The sequence below is a fragment of the Lepisosteus platostomus genome, chromosome 5 (assembly GCF_059453375.1).
Source record: "Lepisosteus platostomus isolate fLepPlt1 chromosome 5, fLepPlt1.hap1, whole genome shotgun sequence".
NCBI classification, from domain to species: Eukaryota; Metazoa; Chordata; class Actinopteri; order Semionotiformes; family Lepisosteidae; genus Lepisosteus; species Lepisosteus platostomus.
In genome coordinates, this window is record NC_142615.1 from 50,157,253 (window position 1) to 50,174,935 (window position 17,683).

At 39.3% G+C, this 17,683-nt stretch overlaps 1 long non-coding RNA gene and 1 other non-coding gene across 2 annotated transcripts; one reads left to right on the top strand and one right to left on the bottom strand.

Moving 5' to 3' along the window:
• Window positions 1-10,556: 10,556 nt before the first annotated feature.
• Window positions 10,557-10,628, top strand: trnaa-cgc (transfer RNA alanine (anticodon CGC)). The gene has a single exon. It is a non-coding gene; the product is annotated as a tRNA-Ala (tRNA).
• Window positions 10,629-13,068: 2,440 nt separating this feature from the next.
• Window positions 13,069-15,387, bottom strand: LOC148668506 (uncharacterized). The gene is made up of 2 exons (XR_015937088.1): window positions 15,313-15,387; window positions 13,069-13,606 (listed from the first exon to the last, which is right to left on the bottom strand). It is a non-coding gene; the product is annotated as an uncharacterized LOC148668506 (long non-coding RNA).
• Between the last annotated feature and the right edge of the window lie 2,296 nt (window positions 15,388-17,683).

Here is a 17,683-nt window from a genome sequence, read left to right on the forward strand (position 1 = left end):
TGAGCCTGTAAACACAGGACAAGAAAACAAGACCTTTATAATAATAATAAAAAAACTATTTTATATAGCACCTTTAAAGGTGGCTTCTCAAAGCGTTTTATAGAATGACAACAACAAAAAATACACAATTTAAGCACGATGAGAATACACAGTTAGAGGAGACGGTAGATGGTGGTACTAAGTACAGTAGGAGCAGAGGGGTAAAGACCAGTTAAATAAAGGCTCTTCTGAAGAAGAAGGTTTTGAGTCTGGATTTGAAGGAGTTTAGAGAAGGTGACTCGCCGATATCCTTAGGGAGAGAGTTCCACAGCTTGGGGGGATAACAGGTGAAGGCCATGTCACCCATACAATGTAGACGGGCTTGGGGGACAGTAAGGAGAGCAGAATTAGAAGAGCGAAGGTTGTGAGGTGGGGAGTAGGGTGATAACTCAGACAGGTACCGAGCCATGGAGAGCCTTATAGGTGAGCAGGAGGATTGTTAAGTCAATATGAAACTTGACAGGAAGCCAGTGCAAGGACTCCAGGATAAGAGTAATGTGAACACTTGCACTAGACCTGGTTAGGATTCTGGCTGCCGAATTGTGGACATACTGGAGTTTCTTCAATGGTGATTTAGAAACCCCAGAGAGTAGAGGGTTACAATAGTCAATTCAAGATTAGACAACACTTTTCAGCCACAGTTAGTGATAACATAGGGCGTAGTCGAGGAATATTTCTGAAGTGAATGAAAATGTTTTGACAACATTCTACACATGTGGGTCGAACGTCAAATATCATCCCCAAGTTTTTCAGTTTAGACTGAAGCTCAAGTACAAGACCATCTACAGATAGGGTTTCTTACGGGTTTTATAAAGTTGATGGGTGGTGCCAATAAGCATGGTTTCAGTCTTGTCACAGTTAACATGAAGGACATTTTGAGTCATCCAAGTTCTTATGTCAGAGATGCAATTAGAATAGAGACACCCACATCAGCATAAGGTTTGGTATGTATGTTTATATGAGTATCATTAGCATAGTAATGATAGCTGAGGCCATGTGATCTAACAAAATGCTTCAAGCTAAAGCTGTAAGCTTTAAGCTACACAAACACACGTCTAGTATACTCGCAATCAATTTGGGTTGTTTAAGCATAGAGGAATAAGAGGGTTTAAGGGGGTTTCTAATATTATGTGATTTTAGATATACAAGCTTTGTCAGAAACCTAACTACCATGTAAAAAGTAAGACTACAGAAATAATAATAATATACATTTACATTAACACTGCACTGGGAAAGAGGGGGGTTCATGCAGACACATTGACTGGACACTCCAGTACATTAACACTGCACTGAGAGAGAGAGGTAAATACAGACACACTGACTGGACACTCCAGTACATTAACACTGCACTGAACGAGAGAGAGGGGTTAATACAGACACACAGACTGGACACTGCAGTACATGAACACTGCACTGAAAGAGAGAGAGGGGTTAATACAGACACACCGACTGGACACTCCAGTACATTAAAACTGCACTGAGAGAGGGCGGTTAATACAGACACACCGACTGGACACTCCAGTACATTAACACTGCACTGAGAGAGAGAGGTTCATACAGACACACCGACTGGACACTGCAGTACATTAACACTGCACTGAGAGAGAGGGGTTAATACAGACACACTGACTGGACACTCCAGTACATGAACACTGCACTGAGAGAGAGAGGGGTTCATACAGACACACTGACTGGACACTCCAGTACATGAACACTGCACTGAGAGAGGGGGTTCATACAGACACACTGACCAAACGCTACAGTACATTATCACTGCACTGAGAGAGTGGGGTTAATTGGCTCCGTGAAGTTGACCCCTCTACAAACAGCACAAATGATTAAACTCACCTCATTCGTTAGTGTTACGTTTGTGGCGTTAAAAGTAGCATTTGTGCTGCTTTCAATTCCGAGATATAGAGCCTTGTTTTTTCGGGGTCATGACATCTCTCAGCCCCCCTACAAGATCGTAGCGGAACCAGACTGGTCTCATTCGTTAGTGCTGCTTTTGTGCCGGTTTGTGCCATTGAAAGTAACTTCCCAGCTACTTTTGTTCCTTAGATATAACATCTTCTTTTTCAGGTGGTGACGTCACTCAGCCCCCCTACAACGTTGTAGGGGAACCAGACCGGTCTCAATCGTTAGTGCTGTGTTTGTGCCGTTGAAAGTAGCGTTTGTGCTGCTTTCATTCCCGAGATATAGCGCCTTGTTTTTCTGATGATCACGTGACCATGCACGGTGACTTGGACCTCAAGTAACCCCGTCTGCCAAGTTCAAGCACTCTGTTACCAGCGCGAGAGTAACAATTCTGCAACTTTGTTCCTCTGTTTGCCCAGGTACGGGGGGCGGTGGAGGATTTTACATTTAATATCATTATCTTCTATGCGTTTGTGTGAACAAGAAAATATAATTTGTCTCCAATATCATACCCCAATTAGAAGAGTTGCGGGTGTAGACTTAAAAAGCGAACATTAGCAAAATTGTATATTCTTACAAAGAGGCTTTAACAAACAAGTCTTAATACCTCATAGCGGTGACCTTTTTTAAAAATCTGAAGAAGTAATCAGTTTCGCATTGTCTCCTTCTTAGATAAACAGGCATCAAGGGACGTGTGAAAATTCAACCTGTCTGTCGAGCCACGTATTTAAAAAGACTTGAATTTGCAACTTTCTGAACCATTGTTGCTCTTTTTTATGCAAAGCCAAAGTGAAAAGGAACCAGGACTTCAGGACTTTTTTTTTAAAGGGGCACTATGTACAAAGTTTACACAGTTCATAACACAACCGAGAAACAAGAGTCTATCATCTCACACATGAACACTGTGGCAATATTGGAAAATAGTTTTATTTTCACAGAACAGAAGTAAACATATCTAGGTTCTCTGAAAAACTGGCATTATCCATGTGTTTGTATTTACAGGGGTCTTATGCGCAAACATGAAACGATTAGCTCACAGTTCTTTTATCTGTGTTTCTGGTCAGTCCTTGGTGTAGAATACAGCATGAGGGCACACCTTGACCTCTGAATACACAGATATGACTACAAGGACGTTTACAGGTACCAACACACTCAGTACTTAAATTACTAGATGTGATGAAAACAGTGAATGCAATTTGTTTTCCGACTCTGTCTGGTCGGGTGGGGGTGGATGTTTTACATTTTAATATAGCGCCTTCTTTTTCTGGCCGTGACGTCACTCTGTGCCGTCGGCACCATACAAAACCGCAAGTTCACGACCACCAGATCTTTCAATTGTGATCTCTTGATCAGCTGACCCCAGCCTTTGCAGTTGATGTTTGATTTATTATCTGCATCTCTGGCGAAGACCTCTTCTTCCAAATCGTAAGTTACTTTACAAACTAGAAATGCTATACTGTAATTATGATGCTACGTTGACATTCATGAATTTATTTTAAAGTAAAGATATTTGAGAAACTTGTTTTATATCGTGGGGAATACTACAAAAATTAGTAAGCTGCATTTGCCGTTATCATGATATTTCTACACATGCAAGTGAAACTTGAAAGGATTTGTCACACTTCTGAATTTAAATTATAATGTTTTGTTTCTGTAAGTGTTACAAGGAGAACTGAACCCCAAAAAATCTCTGACATGTTAGAAATTGCTGATGTGAAAGCAGAAATTATTAAGTGGTGAATGCAATGCTTTAAAAACATATCATAAATGAAAGAAGTGGTGATGGGCCTTGGTATTGCAGTTAACGTGAGTAGGCAGGTCTACAAAATATTAATTTATCAATTTCTATCTACATATACAGAGACTTTTTGATGTGCACTTAAACTGTAATCCATAACAATGTAAAAAACTTAGTTATTTTCATTTACGCGGTGGAGGGAAGTCCCCATTACCTGTAGAGCGCTTTCACTGGGGTTTCCAGAGAAGCACTATGTAACTGAAAGGATATTATTATAAATCACGTAAAAATTGGGAAGAAGCACAGTTTAAGCCAGGTTTGGTGAAATTCATTTTTTGTTACATTTTTGAGTGTTAATCGGACTTCTCTATACTTTGCATTAAACATTTCCTATAATACCCGGGCCATGGGTCTAGCTAGGGATTCGGCCATCACATGAACACTAAGATTAAAGGGTGACATCATGGAGCTAACAAAAGAGAAGTGTAAAGCTCGCCACGATTTGTTGTTTGAGACTTCAGTTCCAAGCAATATACAGTGTTTTGCATTCATCCTTATTTCTTTCTGGGGATTTAAACTACTCATCAATTGCTTGATTTTTTTTAAACCTTGAGCGGTCAGATTCCACGTACTGCACTACATATTTGTGATTTTTGATTGTTAATTCTTAATTGTGTATGAAAAGTAGATATCAGACCTACTGCATGCAGTAGCTTATTAAGGACCTGTTGACTTTCTATTGTTCCATTACCTGTAGAGGAGGAGAGGGGTTTATAATGTACATTGAAGTACCTGCCTCTTTGAAGTTCTGAGCATCTTTGGGAATGTTTGCACGGTTTACGTTGTTTGTATCATGTCCCAGAAGCAGCAGGCACGAAACTGGTGATTCCACTATTGTAGTAAATGTAGTAGAGTTAACCATTTGACAATAGATTAAGGTCTGCCTTCACAGAGCATAGAACAGGATAAAATTAGTTTTGTGAGCTTTATTAAGTTATACCCTCACATAACAGAGTATATTAAGGAAGTACAGAGTTGGTATAAAATTGCATCATTTGGTGTGTTACACTGTTACCACACTTAAGAGACCAAGGAAATGTACTGGATTAAAGCTCTGCATTGTTCATTGTTATTCTGACATTGTTAAACATTTTACACATTGTTTGGTTACGAAAGTCGATGTGAGGACAGGATTTGTTTTTTTGTATTTTAAACAATGTATGTTGTTGCACCAAAGTACTCATTCTACATATTTGCCCTTCATTCCAGGATTCATCACCTACGGGCACTGTTAGGAGGGTAGGAACTTAACAGTACTAACATTCAGGCTGTGCTGCCAGACATAACCTGACAAAAGAATATACCCAAGTGCTGCAGGACTGCAAAGGTAACAAAGAATAAATGTATACATGCATAACAGATAAAATCACACTTAAAACCTCACACACAAAAAAATAGCAGAAGGATACGATGCTTTTCCTTCTGATGAAGTTCTAGAAAAAATAGGTGTAGCTGGGGACCAAGAGCCAAGTTGTACCCTTGATGCATGCCCGACAGCATTGGAAGACTGGGTAACAGAAATCTGTGAAGAATGCAGGTTGCTTGCTGTGGACAGTGGTGATAGACATAACCTGCATTTCCTACCGGAGATTGTTCCTCATCTCACGAGGCTTGCTTGCTATCTCCCACTCTGGATAGGCTTAATGGTTCCACTTTTCAAAAGTGTGAACATTACTGCAAGTTCAGCCAATGAGGAGGCGGATTTCAAAAACCTAATACAATCAGTGCTGAAGCATGACAATGCCAATGCGAGATGACAGGTTCCTTATGAAGCACCTAGCACACATAGGAGGTATGAGAATATCAATGGGTGTTCATAGTGTTTCCCAGCAGTGTGAGAGGGCCGTTGTCAGTGCTACAACCTGTGAGGCAGAGACATCCAGCACAACTTAAAAAACGGAAACCATCTTTTTATCTTGTGCCTTGTTCTGAGTGGTTACAACATAGATTGTTCGGTTCCTGTGAAAAAGGCTGTAGTGGCTCTGATGAGGAACTGAAGCAGCAGAGACCTGCCCCCAGTAAAGGTGAGTGGAGACACTGTGAGTGTACTGAACACTAGTGCCTTTGATGCCAGTGCCTATGCAGGGCCTATTGCGATAGCAGGTCTTATAGCAGCTATGTTAATCAGGCTGTAGATAGCATCTACAACTGGTGAAACATTTGGCACAGAAAGGTGTGCACAAAGATGTTTATGTTCTAAGAGCTAAAATTTTGAGGGACATCTTTGGTGCAATTAAAACAGAGTCAGAGCTACAATAAGTGAGAGCTGAATGTAATATTTCAGAAATCATAGCAAAAGTGTTGTTAACACTTGTTCAAATTACAGATGTGCAGAACACTCCGATAGAAATGCAAGTTTGTGACCCAGCTTTATCAGAACACATCTTGTGTAATGGTACTGTAGAGCACCGCTTGTCAACTGGGCAACATCCTGTCATTGACTGGCTGAGTCGTGAAGAAAACACTGTCCAGTCTCAAAATATCTTTGAGAGTCAACTTTCAGATTTTCCACATAACCTGGAATTAAATGGGACCTTCAAATTAAGAGGTGTCACTGCATTCTGCCCACCTGTCCTGGGTCATTACATTGCATACTGCTAAAGACACGACTTCACCTGGGAGAAATCTGGCGATCTAACAAAGGCAGTCATATCTGTGTCTTCAGAGCTCAAGGTGTGCCCTCATGCTGTTTTCTACACCAAGGACTGACCAGAAATACAGATAAAAGGACTGAGCTAATCGTTTCATGTTTGTGCATAAGACCCCTGTAAATACAAACACGTGGATAATGCCAGTTTTTCCAAAGAACCTAGATATATGTTCACTTCTGTTCTGTGAAAATAAAAACAATTTCCAATATTGCCACGGTGTTCATGTGTGAGATGATAGACTCTTGTTTCTCGGTTGTGTTATGAACTGTGTAAACTTTGTACATAGTGCCCCTTTAAAAAAAAAAGTCCTGAAGTCCTGGTTCCTTTTCACTTTGGCTTTGCATAAAAAAGAGCAACAATGGTTCAGAATGTTCAGAATGTTGCAAATTCAAGTCTTTTTAAATACGTGGCTTGACAGACAGGTCGAATCTTCACATGTCCCTTGATGCCTGTTTATTTAAGAATTAGACAATGCGAAACTGATTACTTCTTATGATTTTTAAAAAAGGTCACCGCTACGAGGTATTAAGATGTGTTCGTTAAAGCCTCTTTGTAAGAACATACAATTGTTTGCTAATGTCGCTTTTTTCTCCATGAAAGAGTGCGCCTCAGTTTTCAGATTAAGCAACAGATTCTCCATTTTTTTCAGAGTCGATCTGGAAGACACAGACAAGTCCTGCGGCTGCAAACACGTGGGCTTGAACACAGAAAGCGAAATGTGGTCAAAGAGAAGACTTCCGGGTTATCAGATGAACTTCCTTAGTGACCGTTGCTATAAACCACAAAAATATTATTCGAATAATAAAAATCTGAAAAAAAAATAGTCCAGAATAGATGTTTGCGTTATATTATAGTGTAACGTATACGGTCGACATTTTTTTATTATTTTTATTAAATGTGTAAATAATTTACAAATACAACTAGAGGAGCAGAAACAGATACAAGAGAAAAAAAACACGAACAGAAAAAAAAATTAACTGGCAGAGGTAACGAAGTAAATTATATTGTTTACATATATCAAATGTTTTCCTTGCTTTATTTGATTGATTTTTATAGAATTTAAATAATATTTCAACTCCATCTGAAAAGTACTAAAAAGGGGAGTATTATTGGACCATTTTGATTTATGAATGTGAAATTTACTCAGAATGACTAATACATTTGCTATAAATAAATTCTTTTTAAAAAAAGTTATCTTACACAGTACAATATAAAAGTCATTAAACCTAAAAAAACACCTTTAAATGCCTACAAACAAAATTGTGCAAGTCCGTCCAAACCAACTTCACAAACACACACCTTACAACTATGTACCAAAGGTTCCCTTTCAGCCCGACAAAAATGCACAAATCATCCTGCTCATGCTTAAATAAGTACTTTAGAGAGTACTTATTTAACTGGATAAAACCTATGAACAATTTTAAACTATATCTTTTTAACTTTATTTGTAATACAATATCCAACTGGAGTTGTCCAAACTAACTTCCAATTTATATTTTCAAATGGTGCAATCCAAAAAGATCAACTTGACGCACATGCCTTTCCTGTATAAAGTAAAAATAATCTTTCATTTTTTTACAAAACAAATCGCTTTTCTTTTTGCAACATTTCGAATACCGTTAATTTAATAGAAACATCTACCGTAATTTCTTATTTATTCCGCACATCTGCAGTCACTGTTTACATGTCTGCATTGTTTACTTGTACGTTGTCTACTGTTTGTACAGTATATTGTCTTGATGCACTGTCTGTACTTTGTGTAAAGTATCTATATCTATGCTCTCGCAGTCTCCTTCCTCACCGCTCCTGCTCGCTCGACACTCAGTCTCTATGCCTGGGCTCGTTGAATCTCTGTCCAAGTCTTTTGGATCTTAATGACTATATAAGGTTTACAAATTTGACACCCACTTAATTCAGAGTGCACATGTTTCTTGTTACAGAGGGGAAAAAATGTACATGAAATTTCTCATGCTCACCTATAAGGCTCTGCATGGCTTGGCACCTCAGTACCTGTCTGAACTATTATCGCCCTACTCCCCACCTCGCAACCTTCTCTCTTCTAATTCTGCTCTCCTAACTGTTCCCCAAGCCCATCTACATTCTGTGGGTGACAGGGCCTTCTCCTGTTCTGCCCCCAAGCCCTGGAACTCTCTCCCCAAGGATATCACAGAGTCACCTTCTCTAAACTCCTTCAAATCCAGACTCAAAACCCTCTTCTTCAGAAAAGCCTTTACTGAACTGGTTCCATTCTTCACCCCTCTGCTTTTCTTAGTACCACCATTCACGGTCTCCTCTATATATTGTAATTGTGTTTTATCTTGTGTATTTTTATTTATTGTTGTTGTCATTCTGTAAAGAGCTTTGAGAAGCCACCTTTTAAGGCTCTATCCGCATGTACCCCATGTATTAAGAAGACCCCCATATTAAAAAAATCATTAAAAAGAAAGAACACTTTCACAACCCAAAGCAAGGTTGTATAAGGTGAGGGGGGCTGTCTGGTGTGTAAAACACTTGGTTGTAGCATTGTGAATGTTGTGCTTCAAATGCTATTGAGTCATGAAGAGGACCTCCCTATCCCAGTGTATTGCATGTCTAATCGGTGCCGTATTGAAAAAATCATAAAAAAACTGAAAGAGGTTTCACAACCCAAAGCAAGGCTGGGAAAGGTCAGAGGACCTGCTTAGTGTGTAAAACACTTACTTGCAGCATTGTGGGTGCTGTGTTTTAAATGCTATTGGCTTGTGAACAGCATCCCCCTATCCTAGTGCACAGTGCCACATTCAATCAAACCATGAGAAAAAGAGATTCACAACCCAAAGCTCTGCCAGTCTTCTGTGTAAACAATCATGGACATCATGATTTGAACATCATGGGTGCTGTTTTTAAAAAGCTGTTGAGTAAAGAATAGGAATTGTCCTGCAGAATGAAAACAGGAAATAAAGAAAGGGTTTCAGAAATAAAACAAAGCTTTATTCCCATGCTGACAGTCTGGGTAATTGGAAACTGCTGTTCTGCTTCCTATGGTCATATATGGGTTTTTCGCATGAAACTCTATTGAGCAGTATTTCTGCGTTGTGAACGTATGTATGTATACAGCGGTCCCCCAGTGTTCCAGATGGTGCGTAATTGCGCATCAATCAAAACCCCGAGTGCCAGAAAAGGATAATTAGCTCACTGATATGTTTATGGAGGGGTTGTGAAAATTTTCAAAGTCGTGGTCTTTAAAATGCATTTGGTTTGAAGGCATTCTGTGTTATATGATATGTGATATGGCACAAGAATATTCGTGCGTGGGATAAAAAGACAAACTGAAGGCTGTGAGAACATTCACAATGTACTTTATACACAGAGCAATTGTATATACAAAGCAATTGTTTCATAAAAACGCTACAGGCATGCCAAAATCGTTTTCGAACTTCAAGCTAACTTTACCCCAGTCAAAGTGATGAAGACACAGACATTTAATGAAAACGAATTTGATTCACTCAAGGCTCTGCTCTTTTGTTGTGATGTCATTTTAATTAATGTTAGCTGTGATTAGGTGTCATTTTTGTCTCTTTTAACTTAAGAGTTAAAGAGTTTAAGAGTCTGCTCCTTTCTTCCTGGTATAGAAATAACATGTTCCATGTTTACAACCACCACTATAAATTATTTGTTCAGCTCTAACACCTGTCTGCGTTGACAAGGCATCTCAAAATGACATATTAAATTAGAACACGATCCTTCTGGTTACCATTCCTGTGGTTGGAGCGTTGTTTCACCCTTTTTCGTTCTTCTACAATATTTACAGACAGGGCTTTATCACTGGAGTTGTACAGAAGAAGTGTGCATCGGTCCATGAAAATCATCAGTACTGCTGTTGTCCTATGCATAGTTTAACCGAGAGCACTTAAAAGATGCAAAAAGCTTTCAAAGAAAACAGAATTAAAAGACAGCAGAGTAAGGAGGTAAAAAAGCACTCCCCCGTCGAGGAATTAACCACTGTCGCCCGTGTGACTGGATATAAAAATAACTGATTCGTTTTTGCCCAGTCTCTGGAAGCTTCAATGCGATTATTTTTCCTTCCTTATTTCTTCATTCCCATGAATTTACTCTGTAGTAGAGGAAACACGAAAGTGGGAAATTGCAGGCATTCTCCATGAGCACACACTACTGGGGATGTAGCTCAGTGGTAGAGCGCATGCTTCGCATGTATGAGGTCCCGGGTTCAATCCCTGGCATCTCCACGTGCTTTATATTATTGTGCTCACATCGCAATCTTCTGTTGAGTGAGAACTCTTTGTCGGTGTTCATAGAGAGCCAGGTTTACACAATTAATTCAGTCACACACGAAGTGCTACAGTGTTGCTCTGCTGTTTTAGATGTACCTCCAAAGCATTTAGTTCTGTTAACTACAACAAATGATTTGAACTAATTTAATGTCATATTCAGGAAATCCAGAGAACGTCTCCACACTTGTCGTGGCTGTTGAAGAAATCACCTGTTAAATCTCACCCGGGATTTCTTGAGAGATCAATCAGCGAGTGAGTCCTCCCTCTGGACTCCGCACTAAACTGAAAGCTGCGCGAACTCCTCACTGCGTGTCCTGTACTGTTACAAGTGCTCTCGTGTAGATGTGGAGCACAGCCATAAGGACACTTTGAACTTTTTCCGTATGTGAAGGAAAAGGCAAAAGAGCATGAATAGTATTAATCGTTTAAAATATCCATGGTACAACTCAAGAAAGTACTGAAGGACTAAACAATGCCTTTTGATGATTACAAGAGATTCAAGAAACACAACCATCCACACACGGGCTTGGATCCTGAACGCTTAAGACAAAGCGAAGGATACGAACTGTAAACTCTCTTCACGTCTTACCGTTTGTGAAATAAAACAATTTCTTACTTTCTTAATAATTTCTTACTGCTGATAGACGATTTATTGCATTTTAACAAAATCACAATTACAAACATTTTGGGTTAAACTGTTATTCACACACTCTAACGAAGATAAACGTTAGTGTCTTCCGGTGTGTGAGCCCATTTCTAATAAGAATAAAAAATAAGTTATAGAAATTGAATTGTTCTACTTTTTATACTTACATAGTCTTAATATTTCAGTTAAATATTTTCTTCTGTAGTAATACTAGTCTCGATTTACAATTTTTGGACATGGTGCATCTTAATTAACTTTCTTATTAGTTGTTATTAGTTTCGGTTTTGGAAAATCGCGCCCAGAAGCTACCAAATTGTACAATTGGACAGTTGTAATGCAATAGCAGCCTTCTGGGTGGAAAACAAAAAGTATTTCTTGGTATGAATCCTAGCTCATTTATAGGCGGCATTCTAGGACTTCTCGCTTCAGAAATCCTGTCAATGCATCGTACGTTTCTACTCCATCAATATCAGCAGTGTTATCACTACCAAACGCTAAGAATAGATCCTGGCAATCCTTCGTGAGATCTTCGTTGGAAAATTGTTTATTTTATTTTTTAAAAATATTTTCAATACCATCCAAAAAGTCAAGTTTCAATTGTATGCAACTGATGAGATCTCTCTTCGATGGAAGTTATAAGTACATCCAAAACACGTTTCTTGTGGATCCAGAAGAGGATCATTATGAGGCTCAAAACATGCCTGTCTCTTCATTTTTTGAGGACAAATTGATTATTGAGGTGTAATCATTGGTTCAAAACCCAAATCATCTGCTATTGCTGTTGTTTCTTTGATAGTTTCTTCAAATCCTTCAATTGATCTTCGATATCGAGGGATAATATCATACAAGTTGTGGTTTTCTTTTAATCACCAATTTTATTAAAATTTCACCTTCTTTTACAGATGTCTTGCATGTATCACAAGATATAACAGTCCCCTTGCGTCCTCAGGTAAAATGTTTTAAAAAGTACAACAAAAGTACAATATACTGAACAGCATTTATGCTTACATGTATATTAAAATGAAGGTACATATACCAAGATATTAAAATACAATTGTACAGATTTGTGAAGTTTTCCACCAAATCTGCAGTGTAATTTTGAAGTATTATAGCTAAGAATGCAAGGTGAGTATGAAGATCAAATTCAATGAGTGAAAATGATTTTCTTGGAAGTTGCCGATGTTGGTCATTATTGATCATTCCAGGTGATATTGACTTAGGTCCTCAAATGTTTACTTGGTGTAGCTTGAAATGTGCAAAACACTCACATTTCTTTCAAATATGAAGATGTTTTACTGTATCTAGTGCTCTGTACTGGTCAATTTGGGTGCTATAAAATACCTATGGTTTGAGGTGCAGTATAAAGTGAATATTGGGGTGTCTCTAGTGCTGTGGGATGCTGTGTTTTAAATTGAGCAGCTCCTGAAGGCAGGACAAGGAGTCTTAGATAGATAGATGCAATTTCTTCTCATGGGATCAATAAAGTATCTATCTATCTTAACCTTTTGATTTGAAGGGAATGTAAATAACAGCCAGGTTGTCTCTTTGGTTGTGTTGTATCTGGCTCTGTCGACAGTGCCTTTTGTTCCTTGTGTGGATTAAATCATACTTATGAATTGATCACAAACATTTAGGCATTCTCTCCTTCTGGGGTTGATTTTATCATTGTGAGTGGCCAAAGGTTCCTTATATATTTAATTAAAAGTCTTTAATTGTACAAAATTAAGAAATTACAAATGAATGACAAAATGGTTTTAAAAAGTTTATTTTTAAAAAGGAAATGTTAAGAAAATGTCTATACATTTCTGCACATCAGAAATGTTACATTCAGAATTCTATATCAATTAATAGTTTTATTTCAGAAACATATCATATTGTACAAGAAAAAAGACTGAATGGAATAGGGAACTTTAAGGTCTCCCTGTTTTAAAACACAAACTGCAGGTCCTGTAGACAAAGTCAATGAGGACAGTGACTCACTGGTCAGAGCTCTCAGGTGACAGACAGTGTCAGTGTGGAAGCAGTGGAGTGAAGTGGACTCAGGTCACAGACAGTCTCAGTGCTCAGAACTGTTGTAAGACTGTGTGACTGTTGGTGAAGCTCTTCTGTGTCTAGACCTGCTGGAGGAGGTTCTCCCAGACAGCTCTGTCAGTCTCACAGTGCCCATCCTCTCCCTGAGAGTCATCCCCAACATCATCGTAGTCAGTCCTATCAGGGGCAGGGGCTCCTTCTTCAGAGGGCAGTGTGGACAGGACCCTGTCAACTCCAGGGCCAGGCTGGAGGACACCTGACAGAGAGACAGACTCACGATTTGTCAAATGAGCCAGTTATTGAAATAATATTGTTACATATTAGGATTATGAAAATTGTGAATATAAAAAATGACTGAGTAGATAAATTAAAAAATACATTAATCATAACCCCCAACTTTTAAAGATTTTGCCAAGAATATACCCAAGCATTTGGTATAGTTAAAGGCACATAAGAGATTTGTTCTTTGGAACAGCTTTATTGAAAAAAAGTAATAGTTGAGACAATTAGTTAAATATTTGTTAACAACACTACACACAACATAAACATACAACACGCAATTACAAATTTGCTAACAAGGTGTTTTAGACACCTACATCCTAAACACCCAGAAAATCCTCAAACTGCTACCAAGTATTCAGCTTTTACAGAACACCTACATAAAAGAAAGAGATAAACCAAACCTTCTAAACCAAAGACATTACAACCTACAGTTAAATCTCTTTCTTTGTGAACCCAATTGCTACAAAATGAATGGGAACCTATCTCCCTGTTCTAAAGATGCTCCCACTAGCCAGGAGAGGCACTCTTTAACTAAGGGATTCTCTAAAAAAGAAATAAAAGTTTCTAAAAACAACAGAAATGCAAGCTCTCTTTATGAGGGTCAAAGACTAAACTCCAGTCTGATCTTTCCAGTTGATCTGGACAAGTAGTAGAAGCAAGAAGTAGCTCTCGCCTTCTATCATTCCTGGACAGTTGATTGACAATCATTTACCCAGAACTTTATGGTTGCTTTGATCTCTGAATCTCACACCTCAGCATCTCAGCAAACATCTCCTTGCTTTGCAGCCCCTAGCCATGTACTGTAATTGGAATTGGAATTGATGACATTACCCAGGTGTACCTAGATTTTTTAAAACACTTACATAGTCACAATAGTGTAGTGAATGGGGATTTTAATTTTCTGTAACAATCAGAAATTATAGCAGTATATTTTGAGAGTACTTGTAGACTTTTAGGAACTAATCAAACATAATAATCTATAGTTTCACACATGTATTCTAACCAGACAATATACAATTTATTGATATAATCATAATTTGCATAACAAACAATAAGCATAATAGAACATACTGTATCTGAGAAGTACTCTGCTTTGATATCAATGGCTATTAGTGGGCTAACAGTTATAGTATACAGAATAGATGTTACAATATTGTACTCAAAAGCATTTAATAGGTTTTTTTAATTAAATTGTATCTTTTTGGAAGAATTGATGATCCAGTGTAGAATTCACTTATACTTATGAAGTATCAATGCTCTAAAACCACAGTGAGGAAGACCTAGTAATTTCTGAGCCCAGTAATTCTCTCTGCAGTCAGAGAACAGAATTCCTGGTCTTGGGGAATCTAAAGCTTTATTCTGCCCAGACCTCATTCCCTCATCATTAATCAGCTGCTGATCAATTTAAATCAATTTAAATCTAATTGGCTAGGTGTGTCAGTAGGTGGGTTTCAGTGACACTGTGATCTTTGTGATCTAACTTTGTACAATTCAGGTCACTCAGTCTTTATTGGCTGTTATTGATCCTTGTAGGACATGACAGAGTGAAGCTACCGCTACTGCAAAATGCCTGATTCCCCCCTGTCTTGGATGACAACAGAGATGGATTACTGGAGGTTATCTTTCCCATCCCTGAACTACCTAACCCACACTGAGCCCCCTGGCTGTAGCCCCTTTTACCTGAAGTGGGGTCTTCCTCACTGCTGAACACATCACTGTACCCAGAGGGTGTCTCATCAGAGAGGAGTCTCCCTGTGAACAGAAGAGCAGGTCAGGAATGGCTCTGTCATTCTGACACAGACTGGCCTGTCAGAGACCTCTTCTCTTCTAGGTAGTGTTTATTTGCAGATATGAAATTAGGTTGAGACTAATTTCTAATGACAAAGGCTACTGTGGGCTGGTACAGGGGGTACTCCTTAGTCTTATTTATAATAACTCACCTGACACAGTGTCTGGACTCTGGGGCACAGTGATGGCATCATCATAGTACTCAGGGGCCTCTTCTTTCACAGAGGACATCAGCTTTCCTAAAGCACACAGAGCACAGCTTCACTGTCACACATCAGCACACTGAGTTATCTAGAGCACAGGACTGCTGGAGCTCATCAGAACACACTGATTAACTGAACATCACACAGGATCTAAAACTCCAGGCTCTAAGTACAGGAGATCAGGGGGAACCTGATTTCCAGTCCTATTCACAACTGTAATAAATGTAAAACAATTCCTAGATTTTCAATTAAGATGTTGAAGGAAAACAGGGCAGAGAAAGTTTGGCTGTATTTGCACAGTGAGGGTGGTGATGTGAACCCTATGAGATACTGAAGAGGAGCCGGACACTGGCAGCAGTGACCCAGACTGAGTGTGCAGGGCTGAGATCACAGAGAGAGAGTCAGATTAATGTAACTGGTACAGAATAGTACAGACTCCGTATTCAGAGGCTTAGATCCAAGAAAGAGTAGAGAGATTCAGACTCTGTGGGATTGGTGCAGAGTTTCCCCATGTGATTGGACTGAAATAACCCACCTGACAAGGCATCTGGACTCTGAGGTACAGTTACAGCATCATCATAGTACTCTGGGATCTCTTCTTTCAGAGAGGTTATTGAGTCTCCTGAACCACACAGAGAGACAGAGAATTTACACTTCAGGACTCAGACTTACTTTGACCATAGAGCTGCAAAGTAATTGGAAAGTGTGATTTTAAATGTTTTGTGGTGTATAGTTAAGCCAAAACTCTAGGGTCGCTGATTAATCTGATCTGAAAGACCGTTTTTACAGCATGCTGTTCCGCAGTCTCCTTTTCTATCAAAACCAATGAGAGCACCCCAGTATTGACCAGGTCTAGTTTTGCTCGGCATCTATGATTTGCTGAGATAAGGCTAGTGTGAGGCAACACTGAAGAAACACGTGTGGTTATATTTATATAATTCAGGATTTTCTACATAAGTTCTCTAAATGGCATCCTGGTTTGAGGTGAGAGTGAGTACTGGACTGAAGACCTCCTCACTCCCACACTGAGCCCCCTGACTCCATCTCCCCTCACCTGGTACTGGGTCTCCCTCACTGTCCTCCACATCATCGTATCCAGAGGGCAGCTCGTCAGAGAGGAATCTCCCTGTGAACAGGAGAACAGATCAATATTACCTGCAGTCAGAGAGCAGACTCATTGTCTTCCACTGGCTGTGGAAGAAGCCAGGGTGTGAACAGTATCTCAGAGTTTGTGTGTTTAAGGCAGATCAGGAACTGTGAACTGTGGTGTCAGTTACTTTGACACCAGTTGAGAAAAAACAATCCTACAGTCAGTCAGCACTGTCTCTTACTGGGAGAGAAGCCAGGTTGTCAACAGAAACACAGAGTTTATGATGCTTTTCTTCACTTACTTTGACAGCAGTTGAGAAAGAAAACTCTACAGATTTAAAACCAGTATGGTGAGATTTTCTACAAGTGTTAAGTCCTCAGATCTTCCTCAGAAGATGGAGACTAATCACTCCTGAAGACTCTCTCCACTCACCTCTCCTGGGGGCGCTGTAGGTTCCCTCTCTGGCCAGTTTGTACTCTATTTCCTCGTAAACGGCATCATGATAGGATGCGAGTGCTCCCTTAGATAGGGCTGTGTGAGAAAATAGACACTCAGGGTTAACATGCAGGGAGAGGAGTACAAGATCAAACATTGACTACTAAACCTTCTTTGGACATTACAGCACATAAATGTTATGCTTCTGGATTTGCAAATTTCCTGATATCTCCATCTGTAATTGTTGATAATCTTTTTTAAACTTTAAATGGTTTTCTCTACCAGGTCTCTACCAGGGCATAGCAGGTGCCCCTCAAGGCTGTGTGCTCAGCCCACTGCTTTACTCCCTGTTCACCCACGACTGTACTGCTAAGTTCAGCACAAACACCATCACCAAGTATGCAGACGATACCACAGTCGTGGGCCTGATCACTGACAACGATGAGGCTGCCTACAGAGAGGAGATAAAACAACTCGCAGACTGGTGCCGAACCAACAACCTATGTCTCAACATCAGCAAAACCAAAGAGCTGAT